This window comes from Oreochromis niloticus, unplaced genomic scaffold (assembly GCF_001858045.2).
Source record: "Oreochromis niloticus isolate F11D_XX unplaced genomic scaffold, O_niloticus_UMD_NMBU tig00001025_pilon, whole genome shotgun sequence".
Taxonomy (NCBI): domain Eukaryota; kingdom Metazoa; phylum Chordata; class Actinopteri; order Cichliformes; family Cichlidae; genus Oreochromis; species Oreochromis niloticus.
The window spans coordinates 141,713-159,320 of NW_020327294.1; the positions used below are offsets into that span (position 1 = coordinate 141,713).

At 41.6% G+C, this 17,608-nt stretch overlaps 1 long non-coding RNA gene across 1 annotated transcript; it reads left to right on the forward strand.

The window, feature by feature from the left end:
• The first annotated feature begins 204 nt into the window (after positions 1-204).
• On the forward strand, positions 205-1,324 carry LOC106096804 (uncharacterized). The gene is made up of 3 exons (XR_002060221.2): positions 205-238; positions 793-966; positions 1,267-1,324. It is a non-coding gene; the product is annotated as an uncharacterized LOC106096804 (long non-coding RNA).
• The last annotated feature ends 16,284 nt before the right edge of the window (positions 1,325-17,608 follow it).

Consider the following 17,608-nt stretch of genomic DNA (forward strand, 5'->3'; position numbering starts at 1 on the left):
ATCTCTTCCACTGTCTGAATGAACTGAATGATCATTCTCTTGTTGAGGAGATCCAACAGTCCCTGAAATCAGGAAGTCTCTCCACAGGTAAACTGTCTCCTGCTCAGTGGTCAGCTCTGGTCTTCATCTTACTGTCATCAGAAAAAGATCTGGATGTGTTTGATCTGAAGAAATACTCTGCTTCAGAGGAGGCTCTTCTGAGGCTGCTGCCAGTGGTCAAAACCTCCAACAAAGCTCTGTATGTATGCATCTATGCAGGCTTTTATTGTTGAAATATTCATGCACGTGTGGTTTATAGCAGCTGGAATTCTTAGCATTTATAAAACATTTGTGTATATAACCCTTATCAAAGTAGAGTCAGCTTTTCTTTAACTCTTCAAAAACTAATATAAATAAAGAGAAAATAATAAAAAAATCTTTGAAGGAGCTAAAGCAGCTCATTTCCAACAGAGCATGAATGGTGGCTCCATCCGGGTTCAGTATGTGATTATTAAGGATTATTTTGAACTGTTTCTAGCAACAACAATCCCACATATTGTATTTTGAAAAGTATGAATACCTGTGTCAGTGGGTGTTGATCTATAAAGACTAAAAGTACTAGCTCCCCACTTGTTAACAGATACAGAGGCGTATCTGTGCTGTTTCAAAGCAAGTTCTTTTTCTTTTTTTCCATGCTTGAATTATAATTCATATTCTATATTTATGAAGTGGACATGGAATTATTTGTTTTTCCTGTGGTACGTTGAAAATAAGTTTTTTTTTAATTTGATCAAAAATGTGATTGATTTTCAGACTGCCTGGCTGTAACCTCTCAGAGAGAAGCTGTGAAGCTCTGCACTCAGTTCTCATCTCTAAGTCTTTTAGTCTGGGAGAACTGGACCTGAGTAACAATGACCTGCGAGACTCGGGAGTAAAGCTGTTGTCTGCTGGATTGAAGAGTCCAAACTGTACCCTGGAAACTATCAGGTGAAGATTAATTAAATTAATTAAACTTTAATTAAAGTTTTTTTTCCATTAATTTATATTCGTAATCTGGATTATAATATTCGTCAAACAAAAACATTATTGAATTCTAAATTGACCTTTCATTCATATTTAGGTGAAGTTCAAAAAGATAAAGTGCTCTACTGTCTGCTGCAGAATTTAGTCGAGTTTATCTATTTACGATACATAGCCATTAACCATAACCAATTACCTCTGTATCAGTTTATGAAGGAATCCAAGCATATATATTGGTTACTCCTTTACTTCTTTGTGTGTCTGCAGTCTGTCAGGCTGTCTGATCACAGAGGAAGGCTGTACATCTCTGGCCTCAGCTCTGAGCTCCAACCCCTCCCATCTGAGAGAGCTGGACCTGAGCTACAATCATCCAGGACACTCAGGAATGAAGCTGCTGTCGGCTGGACTGAAGGATCCACGCTGGAGACTGGAGACTCTCAGGTATGGAGAGAATGTCTGATAGAGGAGGAAGAGCTGGAAACATTTCCTGTGTCCTTCACTCACTTCCTGTTTGTTTCATGCAGATGAGACATGAACAATCACAGACAGGAACCTGTCTATTTATTGCACTACGTGTTTCTCCTTCTTTCACCTCTTTTCACTCTTTGTGTGTTTATACACCTCTGCATTTAACCCTTAGATGCACACGTGAGGTCAAAAATAAATAACCCCAAGCAGTTCGTATGAAATTTTCTATGAACCTGTAATTCTTAGAAACTCAGACTTTCCAGGGCTCTAGACTAACTTTTTGCCACGGTTGCACTTGCACACCTAACTTATTTCTTAGGTGCACTAGCACAAAAGTTAGCTGCACCCAAATCTTTCAACCACATCGCTTAACATGTTCCTTTTTTTTTTTTTTTTTTTTTTAAATTGCTGTCCATACAAACAATATTGATTTGTAACTTATTAAGTAACAATCTTGTCAACACAATGTTCTCTATTTGGAGCACGGTTCTACAAGGAAGATATGTTACTGAAAAGGTGCTTGTGCTTAAAGTGCTTTGGCACTTTGGCAATATTGTAGACAATGTTAAACTTAATCATCATCTTGGCTTCCTCTGACGACCTTTTTACCTCCGTTTACCACTCCCTCCGCTGAAAGGCAGTGCATTTATCATGACATATAATGTGTTTTCTGGATACACTGTGCTTTTTCAGCGTTCAGAGGTTGATGAGTACGTGTCAGAGCAAGAGCTATGAATTTCAGATGGATCAGGCATTAACTTAAAGAAAAAGTTATCAATTGTTCTTTTCTCATTACCCACAGCTACATCCACTTCTTTCGGGCCTAAGCTGCTCACTATTGCTGGGTATCGTCACTGATTTCTATAATCCATTCGATTCCGATTCACAAGGCCCTGATTGTTTAATAAACTTTAATAAAGCAAACCTCGAACAAGTCATGCCCAACTTTTATCAACATGTCACGTGTCCAACAAGGGGAGATAGAATCTTGGACCATTGCTACACGCCATACAAGCAGGGCTACAAGGCTGTTTCACACCCGTCTTTTGGGAAGTCTGATCACAATGCCATCTTCCTCATTCCTCAGTAATAACAAAACATATGGAGGGATGAAGTAACCACGAGGGAGGTGAAACGCTGGTCTGCCCAGTCAGTCTGCCCAATCAGAAGCTATGCTACAGGACATGCTCAATGACGTAGACTGGGACATGTTCAGAGCATACGCAGTCGACATCAACAAGTTTACGGATGTAGCATGCTAGCGGAGGAGATCATCCCAACTGTGAGAGTCATGAGATTCCCAAACCAGAAGCCACGGGGGGACATCCGCGCTGCAGTGACCACCAGAACCACCACCTACAATGCCGGTCTCGCCTCTGGCGACATGCGTGCATACAGTGCTGCTTCATACGGCGTGCGGCACACGGTGAGGGATGCCAAACGCCGGTATCGGGAGCACGTACACTCTCGGTTCAGCCAGGGGGACGCACGGAGCGTGTGGCATGGACTATAAAGCCAGGGGCACTGTGACGAGCAACGCCAACTCTGCTTTCACCAACAAGCTGAACGATTTCTATGCCCGCTTTGGGGTTAGTCAGGCAGCTAATGCTAACCACCGCCTGACAACTGAGGACAGTGACGTCATCAGAGAGGGAATGGGTGGTCAGGATCGCAGAGCACAATGTCCGAGCGGCGCTAAGGAGAGTGAGCACAAGGAAAGCAGCAGGACCAGATGGCATCACTGGCTGTCTGCTGCGGTGCTGTGCTGACCAGCTACCAGGTGTTTTCACTTCCATTTTCAACCAGTCCCTGGCGAAGTCTGTGGTCCCCACATGCTTAAAGAGATCCGCCATCATCCCTGTGCCCAAGAACAACAAGCCCTTATGCCTGAATGACAACCGGCCAGTTGCACTGACTTTGGTGGTTATGAAGGTTTTCAAAAGGCTGCTGAAGAACATCATCTCCTTCTCCATCCCAAACACCACAGATCCGCTCCAGTTCGCCTACCGACCCAACAGATCCAGAGGATGCCATCGCCCATGTCCTGCACACCACCCTTAGCCACGTGGACAAGAAACAGGGTAACTATGTGAGACTGCTGTTTGTTGATTACAGTTCATCGTTTAACACAATAGTGCCCAGCAGACTGTTTGCAAAGTTGAGGGATCTAAGACTCAACAGCTGTCTGTGTGCATGGGTGTTGGACTTTCTCACTGGCATAACTCAGGTGGTGAGGGTGGGTAGGTGCATCTCGAACAGCATCACCATCATCATGGGAGGGCCACAGGGGTGTGTACTCTGGCCACTGCTTTACTCTTTCTACACTTCAGACTGTGTGGCCACCCATGGCTCCAATACCATTGTGAAGTGACGACACAGTGGTGTTGGGTGCCCTCTCCAACAACGATGAGGCGGCCTACATGGATGAAGTGAAGAATCTGGCATCTTGGTGCCAGGATAACCACCTCCAGCTCGACGTCAGCAGGACCAAGGAGCTGTTAGTGGACTTCAGAAGGAGTAAGCACAGAGACTACAAGCCCATTATCATCAACAGAGCTCCAGTGGAGAGGGTACAGTCCTTCAAGTACCTCGGTGTCCAGATCTCCTCAGATCTGACATAATCTGCTCATATTCAGGTCCAGTCCAAAAAGGCTAGACAGCCCCTGTACCACCTACAGCAACTGAGGAAGTTCAGGGTCTCTCCAGGGATTCTATACAGGCGCTGTGGAGAGCATCCTCACACAGAACATCACGTCCTGGTATGGGAACAGCTGTGTCAAGGATAAAAATGCTCTTCAGAGAGTGATCCCTATAGCAGAATGCTGCTGCAAGACTGCTCTCCCCTCCCTACAGGACATTTACACCAAGAGAAGCTGGACCAGAGCAGCTCAGATACTGAAGGACCCGTTACATCCCAGCAATAAACTATGCCAGCTTCTGCAATCAGGCAGAAGGTTTGGCACCATCCGGACAAGAACAGAGAGGCTCAACAGGAGCTTCTACCCTGAGGTCATCCGTGTGTTAAAAGCTCCATAACCAACTGAGACAGGACTCACATATTCCCATATCATGCCTGATTCTTCTGACTTGATTGCAACACAAGTCACTTTAACACCCCACTCACACAATGTACATTCCCAAATTTTGAACTGTAAATTTCCAGATTGTTTTGTTCTGTTTAACATAATGTATACAATTCACTCACTTATTTCACATAATATCCTCTTTGTATATATCAATTTGCTTACTGTATATAATATTTTTCTCTCTCCCTATTTTGCACAGTCGAGGAGCACAGTATCGTAGCATAAGTTAAAGAGGTTTTATTAGACACACAGCTAAGTTTTGCAATTTGGCATCATTTAAAAAAGTTTTAATTTCTTCATTATAAAACAGCAGAAATTAGGCTTTCTGGTTGGAGGTTATTTTTTTTGGGGGGGGGGGGACAGCAGCTGGCAGTGCTGTACATTACTTGTGCGTAATACACAAATAAATAATGCAGAGAACAGAAATTTGAGATGCGAAGCTGTTCTTAAAGTACACTGGGAGAGAGAGAGGTCTGGAGGAAGTGCGATTTTTATCGCGGTGGAAGGAAAACGGCAAAAGTAAGAGGGATTTCATGACGATTTCATCCCCAGTGATTGTGTTACAGTGGATGAACAACTTGTGCCTTTCAGAGGGAGGATCCAGCTTTTGCAGCATATGCCGAGCAAACTAGCTAAGGATATGAATAAATCATCTTAACCAAAATGAGAGAAATATCTAGTTTATTGCAAAAAAGCATTGATTTTGTGGCCTCTGTTGCACGACTGGTCCAGACATCAGCAGTCAGGATAAAAAAAACTTTTGACACTGCCAAGGGTCTGCTTTACCTAAAGATATGAGATGATTTCGAACAATAGTAAGCATTAGGGAAATATATTACAGTACATTTTTTCATTATTAATAATGCTTGTCAGTTTATGCATCAAGATTTAAATTTACCGATTGAATGATTCAGTTACATCACATACAGTTAAGTATGTTAAACAAACATTTAACATATCAGTAAAAAACAACAACTTTGCATTACATGTTTTAACCAAGATTAATTTATTGCTTGCTATATTATTTCTTCATGAAATGTATTAAATTGTAATACAATTTGCTATTTTGTCTTTGTGGCGTGAGGGATTTGAGAGAAGGCGAGACCAACCTTCTCAAAGGTTGCATCATATTTCTTTTCCATCAATTTGGTAAAGTGGGATTGGCCTGGTAGGTAATTATCATGGTAATCTCAGTTGAACTGCTTGATCATCTCTTGATCATCTGCTTGATCATCAGCCATAGACAGGGGTCTCATGTCTGTCAACATGTTCAAGATTGATTCAGTCAGAACATCTTCTTGCCGAGGTGTACATGTTGTTGGCTTGGTAACAAAGTCGTCCACTGAAGACAAACATATTTTTTTTAGCAGTCCTGTAACGTAATGCTTACAGCTATATAAACAATATAAGTAATAATAAGTAGTGCTGTCCGCGTTAATCTTGTTAATATGACAGGGCTGCACGGTGTCAACGCGTTAGTGCGGTTAGCACCGTGCAGCCCTCGTATGAGACGATCCGCGCAAACACGCTAACGGGGATTTGCGCGTTAACGCAGTTATGGCGTTAACTTTGTCTTAACAAGATTAATGCTGACAGCATAATAATAATAAGTCATAAGTAGCTCACTGTTTACACTAATGTTAGCAGCTAACTAGCCAATTAGCTTACTGAGACGACTGTACCACTTCGTCGTCAGAAGCCACGACGGGCTTCCTTTTTAGATGCTCGTGCATCGCCGTCGTACTGCCATGAAAGGCAAGTTCCATTTTGCAGATTTTGCATTGGACCTTCTTTTCTTTTGTTTTGTCAAAATCCAGACTTTCGAGTTCCATTGCCGAGTAGCCATGATAACAGAGACTGCTTCTTCTTAGTCTTTGGCATTTAACGGCAGCTGTCATCCTTGTAGATGCATTGCCGCCATCTTCTGTTTCAGTCCATTATTACACTCTTAAATCCTACTGTTATTCCTGCGCCTCTCAGGACCTTACGACGCGTCGACTACTAAATTAGGCTTCAACGATTTTGATAGTCGAGGTAATCGTGACTAGTTGACTAATCGTGGCAGCCCTATTTGTATCCAAAGAACACCATACCTACTTTGAAGCATGGAGGTGGAAACATCATGCTTTGTTTTTGTGCAAAGGGACCAGGACGACTGATCCCTGTAAAGTAAAGAAGAAATGTGGCCATGTATTGTGACACTTTCAGCATGACAATGATCCCAAACACACTGCCCAGGGTAACAAAGGAGTGGTTTTGTCAGAAGCATTTCAAGGTCCTGGAGTGGCCTAGCCAGGCTCCAGATCTCAACCCCATAGAAAATCTAGGATGATAAAAACGTACAAACAAAGGGCAAGGCAAACGGATGCAAAACAAAACATTAACCTGCTGGTACCTGCAACTGGTAACTAAAATAAAAATGTAGAAACCTGGACATGATTACAAGAGACCTGGAAACATGGTGTGAAACAATAGACGACCTGACAAGTAATCAATAAAAATGCACAGACTAAATATACACAGGAGGTGATCAGGGGAAGTAGAAACACATGAGGAAACAGCTGACACAAATGAACATAATGACACCACAGGAGAAGAGTAAAACTAAGCAAACTAAAAAATGGAAACACCAGACTTTCAAAATAACACAGGAAATGATGAGAGACTTCGACATTGCACACAAACTTGACAACATGAAGCACACAGACAAGTAATACATTATATTGTCAAATATATTGACACTAAAGACAAAAAAAGACTTATAAATCAGTTATAGAAGAAGTAAAAGTAGAATGAAACTAAACTAAATCCTAGATAATAGTGGCAACAGAAGAACTTAAGATATTTCAAACAATATAAGGAACCAAAAATACAAAACAAACTCAAACCTAATGATATCTATGGTAAGACAGCGTATTCATGGCAAATACACAGTACCAACAATAATTTGATTTTTTTGGTGTTACAATACTAATCGTTTTCTCACTGATAAAAATTTCAAGTTTGTTCACGTTTGCGTTCACGTTTGTTTGTTTTTTTTTGCTTTGCTTACACACAAATTAAATGCAACTAATTCACATTTTATTTTATCTCATTGAACTTAAGCGATTTCTAGTACAACACTTAATAGAAACAGTGTATGTAAGTATGAGTCTGTTCTGCTGAACAACAAACAAGTATATTGCCATCATTGTAGATAGCATTGTATCTGTTATTTAATTAAAATATCAAATTTAAAATGTATATTTATTTATTACACAACTTAAAAATTTACAACCTTATAATGAACCAAAGTCTCAGATTGAATTATTATGAAACTAAGTTTAAGCTTTGTATTGTAGTTACATTACTACCCTAATCGGTGCAGTGACTCCCAAGTTAGGCGAGTGGCTCCAGGTGATCCCAGGAAAAAAATCGGAGATCTCTGTCCAGAAGAGTGCAGTCCTAGGAACAGCTAAGATACTGTGCAGGACCTTGAAGCTCCTAGGCCCGAGGACCCGAGCTTGGACGATAGACCACCCACAGGGGCGAGCGGGGAACTTTTTTTTTTGTTTGTTTAAATATAATATATTTTATATATTTATCCAGTTTGCTATTAATGCCTGCTGTCTACTATTTATATTTTATTCCTACACACTTGGAGGGAGTAGTACAATCTCAATAATGGGCTTTTCTATTTTATCTTATTTTAATGTCAGTGACAAAACTTATGTGATGACAGTACTGCTTTACTTTTTAAATGCATTATATCAAACACTAAAATTAGTATGATTATTATTACTTTGACACTGCTACCATCATTAACGAAAACCAGGTTTTTTATTTCATTAACACCATGCAGTTGAAACCTATTTTTTAAGAAAAACAAAACTTATATGGCACATAATTTAGTAGACCAATATTCCAGAAGTTGGATTGACTTTATGCCATTCTCAGATATTGTGTTTGTGTGGGGGGGTTGTTTAGTTTTTTTTGTTTGTTTGTTTGTTTTTTAGTAAAGGTCATGAATGAAATTAAGACAGGGAGGTGTCCTTTCCAGCTAAACAGAAGAAGAATATAAACATAATGAAGGTCAAAGTTTGAATCAGTCATATTTGATTCAATACGGTGGTGTACTGACATATCCAGGATCAGTCCAAATCATCAGTAGTTTGATCCACGTATGGATTGAAGTGTATTGGTGAAAATGTTGGACTGTTTCTTTATCAGTGTCTAACAGTATGTGTATGAGAGCCATGTAATGTCCATGTGTGCATGCTGACTGTGCTGCTCTGACCCCCCTCCTCCTTTCAGGGTGGAGCCTGCTGGAGTCCGATGGTTGAGACCAGGAGGTCTGAGGAAGTGTAAGTGTGTTTTTAATGTGATTCATGAAAACAAAGCAGCACACATTCAACCATCTTCATCATGTCAGGAGTCATCATCAAAGTGTCAATCAATGAACAGATGATGGATCAATAACTGCAGCTGGATTGTGTTTGTTCTCTCCATCAGATTCCTGTCAACTCACAATCGACACAAACACAGTGAACACAAAGCTCCAACTGTCTGACAACAACAGGAAGGTGACACGTGTGGAGGAGGTTCAGTCATATCCTGATCATCCAGACAGATTTGATGTTTGGGAACAGCTGCTGTGTAGAAATGGTCTGACTGGTCGCTGTTACTGGGAGGTCGAGTGGAGAGGACACGTTGGTATATCAGTGAGTTACAGAAGCATCAGAAGGAAAGGAGACAGTAATGACTGTGTGTTTGGACTGAATCATCAGTCCTGGAGTCTGGAGTGCACTAATGATGGTCCTGTTTATGTCTGTCACACAAACAAATTCATCTCCTCCTCCTCCTCCTCCTCCTCTTCCTCCTCTGTCTCTAACAGAGCAGCAGTGTATGTTGACTGTCCTGCTGGCACTCTGTCCTTCTACAGAGTCTCCTCTGACACTCTGATCCACCTCCACACCTTCAGCACCACATTCACTCAAACTCTTTATCCTGGATTTACTTTTGGTTCTGGTTCCTCAGTGTCCCTGTGCTGAGTGTAAAGAGTGTCTCCTGTTAGAGAAACACTCTGACTGTTGAACAGATAGTTCAGTCTGTACATGTCTGTCTCTTTCACTCACAAACACGTTTTCACATTCATGGATTCAATCAGTTGATGTTTGAAACTCTTCTAAATGATTCCTTGTAAACTTCTTCCTCTTTAGTCTTTTACGGATGGACGCTCCCATTATTCCAGGATCCACATGTTGTTTTTCTGTCTTTTTCCACTCAAAGCTTCACAGTGAATATCAGTATGTTGTGTTTCTCTGAAGCTCAGTTCACAACCAGCTCCTCTGTATTTTCAACAAGTCTGAGCTCATTAAAATGAATCCAAATGTTTGATTTCTCTTTCTTAATGGGATGTTTTCATCATGGCTGAATAAGTGGACATCCAATAGTACTCAGTGTATCAAATATTAAAGACGTTCAGCATCTCTCATGTTTCTGTCATTCTATAAAAGCAGCTGCTTTAAAAAACTGATCCAATCAAAGAAACATGAACTTCCATATTAATCAGATCAATACGTACAGCTCTGATGTCAATAACAGCTTCCTGAACTCTTCATTAATGGTGATTTGTGGCCCTCTGGTGGTGACAATATTAATTACATGATGTCAGTTTAATAAACACAGATGACATGAAGTGTTTTTAAATCTGCTTTTTCTAATTGTTCAGGGTTCTGCTTCAGGAAACAGCTTCAAGTAAATCTGAGTATCAAAATAAAATCAGTTGATGTGAGTTGGAGAAAAGAGTCATTTTAACCAGTTTAACCACTCTGTCATAATCATGAACAGAATCAAGTTTAATATCAAATATATCATTTTGATCCTGAAGGAGTGGTGGAGCAAAGCACATTGAAGAGACCAGAACTGGAAACCATTAAATGAAAAGCCGGTATCTTTAATAAAATACAAACTATCGAGAATAGAAATATTTTACTGCTATTATTTGCTGCTATTTTTATAATCATCATTACCGTTTCATGTTAATAGTGATGTTGCTTTCCCAGATGCATTCAGATGTTCAAATATATTGGTATTATATCAGTCTTTATTACAGGTCCAGTTATAACCATTTTAAATTGTTGAGTTGAATCTATAATTTTAAATGCTTTTCTAGTGCTTCGATAATCTTAAATGTGTCTGTGTAGACTGCAGGGACAGGAAGTTACATGTGTTTGAAGTTGCAGGCTTTTGCAGAAGTGAAACTGAAAGCAGACTCTGAATGCAAGTACTGTGAGTGGGACAGGAAACTGTATTCAGTAGAGTACACATACATAGTTTTGGTTCGGACATACACGTAACCACACACACACACTTAGAGGGATCACTGATAGGGGAAAGTTCAAATTGTTTTGCTTAGGGTTGCTTTTAGATTATATTAGGACGAGCAAACATATTGGCAGATCTGAGAAGGAAGACCTGTGTGATGAAAATGATTTTAATCTTTTATACATGATTGCATTTGAGCTTATTAAAGAGCTGTGGCTCCTGGTCAAGTGAAGGTCAGAAACTCTTGGCGGGCGTTAATGATCAGCCAATACAAGGTGAGAAGAACAGGAGCTCTGAAAGGAATTGCAATACACCTGCTTACATGTCAGATGCCTGGAGTTATATCCTTATATTCTTATATCCTTATATCCTTTAGAGCTAAGATTTAAGTTTGTATCATTTATCACTTATATCCTTTTATGTAAGTTTTAAGGTTCATTTAGGTTCATTTTAAGTAAGTTTCCTTCATGGTTTGAGTATTATGATTCGAGTGTGACCTTTAGTCTAGGAGGCACTCATAGTGTATCTGTGTAAAAGCTCAGGCCTTATGTCTGACTATGATAGAGGTGTGAGGTGAGCCAGAGTGCAGGAGAGGTCATGACACGTACACAGTACACAGCACGCACGCGCCCCCGCACGTGCACACACACACAGATAGACTCATTTAGGTAAGAGTTTATAACTGCAAAGTCGAGGCGTACGTGGTAGTCTGTTACAGGAAGTCCACCTGATGTTCGGGGAGATAAGGAGGCGCTCATGGAGCGACAGCGAAGGCGGGCTGACAGGAAGCACCTGCCGTTGACCCGAAGAAGATGTTCTGTTTTAGACTATGTTAAGAGTCATTGTGGTTTTGGAGTGACGTATGCTTTGTTTAAATCTGCCTAGCAACAGAAAAGGGGGCTGTACTATCTTAACCCTATAAAACCGTTGTTTGAATATGGTAAAGCAGTTCAATACTGATTGGGTTGTTGAACTCACACATGTGTAATTCATTAAAATGCCGTCTAAGTACACCAGGCTGGATCTGTGTTATTTTAGATCCCTCTCTCAACATTTTGAACCTTAACAAAACACAGAAACAAAACCAAATTAAACCAAGTAGGTCACACTTAACCTTCTACAGTTCAAGATCATTTTAGTTAACCAACTTTGGTCTAAATGACACACTGAGGTTAGTCTTTAAGCTTTAGTTCTTGATTTAGGAATTAGATCTAAAACCTTCAGTTTCACAGTTGATTTATTTAAGACAATCTGAGAGTCTGAGTGTCTCAGACCCATCTGTCCTGCAGGGCTAATAAAGCCAACTGAACCTATGCCCACTACTAATCTGTCTCTCCTTGCAGGAGCAATAAATTGTTATCGAAGCTAGTTTGGTGCATTGGCCCTTTAACACAGAATTCCTGTAGAGAAATCCAGTTTGGCTCCAGACAAGAAAATATCATCAGCATAAAAGATCAGTCAACAGCAGTGTTGGTCAAGTTACTTAAAAAAAGTAATTAATTACTTATTATTTTTCTAAAAAAGTAATCCTGTTACTTTACTGATTACTTATTTTCAAAAGTAATTAGTTACTAGTTAGTTACTTTTTAAAAAACATGATACACAATCTGAATAAGTAATAAAGCAATATAAATTTCAGCCCAATTCTATTTTTATGCATAGAATAGAATAGAATCCTTTATTATCACTATACAGTTGTACAATGAGATACAGAGCATCTCCTACTCAGTGCAAACATGCTGGGGGGGCACAGTTCTGCACCACTATATACATATGGACAGTATTAACAGAGGAAAATATCTCTCTCTCTCTCTACATATATATATATATATATATATAATGTACAAATATACAAGCCAGCTTTAAAAGGTAATATGTAATAAATAGTGTTATGTATATACAGTTGGGTTATTGCACTTAGAATTTGGTATTGCACAGTGGTGGTTCACAGAGGAAATGGGAAAAAAATGGGGGGCGGGGGGCGTCATCGGTGAATGTGTGAGTTCAGGGTGGTTATGGCTTTAGGGAAGAAACTGTTTTTGAGTCTGTGGGTTGTTATGCTAATGCACCTGTAGCAGGCTGAACATGTTGAAACCAGGGTGGGAACTGTCCTTGATGCTGTTTGCTGCTCTTCTGAGGCAGCGGGAGGAATAAATGTCCATCAGGGAGGGGAGAGGGCAGCCAATGATCTTTTGCACTGAAGCCTCACTCTATCCGCCTTAGTGCAGCTGCCGTACCATACCGTGATGCAGTAGGTTAGCAGGCTCTCAATGGACGAGCGGTAGAAGGTCAGCAGCAGGTTGGAGTTCAGCTTGTACTTCCCAAGGACCCTCAGGAAGTGCAGCTGCTGTTGGGCCTTCTTGACGACCGCTGAGATGTTGTCTGTCCAGGAGATGTCAGCAGAGATGAGGACACCAAGGAACCGGAAGGTGTGGACCCTCTCCACACACTCCTCATTGATGTAAAGGGGGGCTAAGTCAGTGCTGTGTCTCCTGAAGTCAACAATGAGCTCTTTGGTTTTCTTGGTGTTCAGTGCAGGTTGTTTTCTGAACACCATGCTGCCAGCTTCAGGACTTCCTCTCTGTACTCTGCCTCGTCTCCCTTTGAGATGAATCCGACTACCGTGGTGTCATCAGCAAACTTGATGATGAGAGTGTTGTTGTGGGTTGAACTGTAGTTGTGGGTGTAGAGAGAATACAGGAGGGGGCTCTGGACTCAGCCCTGTGCTCAGTGTGCGAGTGGAGGAGAGATGACGGCCGAGTCTTACAGTCTGGGGCCGGTTTGTGAGAAAGTCTTTTATCCAGGCACATGTGAGAGGAGGGAGGCCAAGAGTGACCAGTTTGGTGGAGGATTTCTGGGATGTTTGTATTAAAGGCTGAGCTGTAGTCCACAAAGAGCATTCGGACGTAGCTCTGCCGCTGCTCTAGGTGACTTAGCACAGCGTGGAGGGCTGTGGCGATGGCGTTTTCTCTGGATCTGTTTGCGTGGTTTGCAAACTGGTAGCGGTCGAATTCTGGGGCGAGGTTATCCTTGATGTGCTGAAGGACTAGTCTCTCAAAGCATTTCATGATTACCGGCATGAGGGCCACAGGGCGGTAATCATTCAGGCTGGTGATGGGAGACTTCTTCGGCACTGGGATGATTGTGGCTGATTTTAGACAGGATGGGATAGCTGCCTGATCCAGCGAGAGGTTGAAGATTCTGGTGAAGACGAGGGTGAGCTGGTGGGCACATGCTCTTAGCACCCTGCCAGGTACTCCGTCTGGACCGGCCGCCTTCCTGGGGTTCACTGCTACGAGCACACGTCTGATAATCCATCATATAAAATTGAATCAAAAGGAAAAGTCTGTTTTTAAAATAGTTTTATTACTATTTGATTTGATCTGATTCTGATTCGGTATTCAGGAAGCTGAAAGTGGCTACTTCCTGTCTTTAGATTCTGTTCCCAGATGGAAGAGGAATTATGTCATGAAACTGGTTAAATTCAACCAGCTCAGGTATGACACATTTCTGTTTAAGGTCCTGCAACAGCCTTATGCATTGAACTATATTTAGTGTTTTGTGATAGAATTTTCAATAGTAAGAGTTCAAATGTTAGCAAACATACCGGTTAACAGTTGTGCTTACTTACTGTGGTTTGCAAAAGTATTGCCCCCACCCCTCGAACTTTTCCACATTTTGTCACATTTTGTCATTTTGCCACAAACATGAATCCATTTTATTGGAATTCCACGCACATCACGCTCATTTGTTTCAGTTCGTCAATTGTCACAAGACAGCTTACCAACGTGTACATAGTAAGCTAATACTCCTGTGTGCTATACACTACAGTGTACGCTGTACACCTACTTACTGGTTTTGTCGCATCAATCTGTGTGTCTGAGGTAATTTGTGTTTCTCCTACAGCTCCGGACCGCAAAAAATGCGCGTGCTCTTTCTGAGCTCGTTCCCGGCTCGTAACCAGCGCGTTCTGCTGTCAAGGGCGATCATTGGTTAATGGCGAACATGTGACTGATGCAAGCCAGATCCTTTAATTTAGCAAAACTGTGATTAATAGTTAAATATTATTGTTGAGGGGCACAGACAGGACTCTGCACGCACACAGACATTTAAAAAAAAAAAAATTAAAAATTAAAAAAATATTTGCCTCAACAAAAGGCCACTTTGGGCACCCATCAGGAAAGGGGCGGGGGCTCAAGCCCCTTCCGCCCCCTCTCTGCACGTGCCTGAGAATAATAGACGTTTGATCCTTAGTAGTCTGCAGACACACGTTGTGTGCATTCCAGAGCACTCTGGCTTTCACACCCACATCTTGGGAGCATGGGAGAGGCCGTGCCTTGTCTTATTGTTTTATGGTATAGGAGGACACCTACTCTGTATCTGGTTAAGCATAAGAGCCTTTTGTTTAGATGGACTGCTAGACTCCTGGCACCAGCTTTGGGGAGTCTTCCTGGGGTCACATCTTGACCACACACACACACACACACACACACACAAGGTATTCTTTGTTCACATGTATACCTATGTAAGATGTCATATGTTAATGAACCTATGCATATTCACGTAACCACAATAAAAGAGCAGTGTTACGGGGGAGCGGACGAGAGCAACTGGGGTCAAGCGAAGGAACGGCGTTTGTCCGGTTCTCTCCCATGCACGGAAACAAAGAACATTGCCTACTTCGTGTCTTGCTTGTTGTGTAATTACATTGCCTTCAACGTTCCAGCGAATGGGTTCAAGCTACGAACATATCATTAATTGGTCCTTCGACGCCGGATCCCTGGAGTCGGCATTCACCGAGGAGAGAACCCTGATGTCAGCGAGACGTGAAAATTTGTCATCGGGTCGGTGGATTAGCTGTCTGTTTTCTCTCCTCGACGAATGACGATCGGCGGGATCCGAGGCTGATATTACATACTAAGCAACACCGAGTAAGTTTGGAGTACATCTCTATAACTGTACGTCTTCGCCGGCTGCGTGGGAAGATGTTCGTGGCCGCTTAGTGGGGCTAAAATTCGCCGTCTTAGTGGGGCGATGTACAAAACCGCTTCAGTGAAGTTGTTGTACAGAAGCATTAAGTTGCAGAGTTGCGCAGTTCGAACTTTTTTTTGGTTCGCCATCTTAGTGGGGCGAAATGTAGACCACTTTGTGGGGTACGCCGCTTTGTGGGGTGTTGAGAAGTTCCGCGGGGTCCAGATGTGCTGGACAATAGGCCTATTTTGTGTTGTTGTTGTGTTTTAGTGTGTTTGTGTGAGTGAATGCGGAGTAGAACACGTGGTCTGTGATGCGGTTGTTGTTGTTATCATGGGTTCCTGAGCAAGTAAGACTGCCTCACAGGGAGACGACACATTCATGCAAGAATTCACTCCCGACAGTGCGAGCCATTTATATTCTATTCTTTAGATTGCCCTGATCAACCACAGCCTGTGCTCCAGACCATTACTTTAACCAGTTGCTAACAGTAATCTGCATTAAGCTTAAGGTTGCTCAAATTCAGTACAATGACATCTGAGCTGAAGTAAAATAGGTAAATATTTAAACTAATGACGTGCATAGAGGCACTTGACCTGTTTGAAAGACTGTTGTCTTATTATGAGCCATTGTTGAGATATAGAGCACACCTATGAATACAAGTAATATGCTGAACCCTGTATAAAACAGCTGAAAACTACATGATGGAGAAGCTGAATTGAATATGAAAGTGCAAGTCTTTGCCACTGTGGGCAAAGCACGCAACCACTGTGTGAGGTTGCGTTGCTGTCTCTTCTGAGCTGATGAGCAAGCTACACATTATCAGATCAGGAGCTGGCTGAGAAGTCATCAAAGAAAGGGGAAGAGAACTATGATAACTCGAGTATGTAGCGTATCCGTGAGTTCAGCTTCTTCTTTCAGATGCGCAGCAGTTTTCCTGGATCTTGATTCATGTGTGTAGAGTGTTCATAGCATCAGCATCATGTTTTTGTTTATTTGTTTTGTTGGTTTGAAAAATAATTAAATAAACTTGTGATCATACTTATGGATCACCATGGCACATGTCATCAGCCATATGATTTATTTATGCAGATGAGAAAAGTGAGTGTGAATGTGTCTGACGTCGCAGTGTGTGTGTGCGCTGTGTAAACGTAATTGTCACAAATTGTGAGAGCGGTGATTCTGCAGGTCACCAGCTAGTGTAAAGAAAAAAAAGAGAGTAAAAAAGAGACAAAATCTACATTGTAGATGAAAAATAATAGGAAAAAGGTTTTGTGTTTATCAGCCAAGAACAACTACAATCTCATTTTCTGCTTTTAAGAAAGGAGAGTTCACAAAAAACAGAGAGTTCTGTGTGTTGGTTAAACAGTGATAATAATAATAAAAATGTCTTAGTTTTGTCACTTTCAGATGAAAAGCAGACCTGAATCAATTTCCCACATGCAGCGGTCGATAGAAAGTCATAGTTAACACCATTGGAAATGTTCAGGCCAAGTTTCTGGCTGACTTATTTACAGCACCATGTGTCCCTCATCCTCACAAGCAAGCTCTCACTCCTCCCTGAAGACAAGGAATGCAGTTCCAAAGAGCAATGACATGGCAGATAAAGAGACAGCAGCAAAGTCCTGAGCAGAGAGACCCAGCAAGCAGCAGCAGTGTGGACAAACTGCATCGGAGAAGAAGAGCAAACCATCATCCTGACTGGACGAATGGCACTGTGTTTCCAGTGAGCTGCAACGTCACTGTGCATGTGAAAAGAACGTCTGAGGAGAACTGAG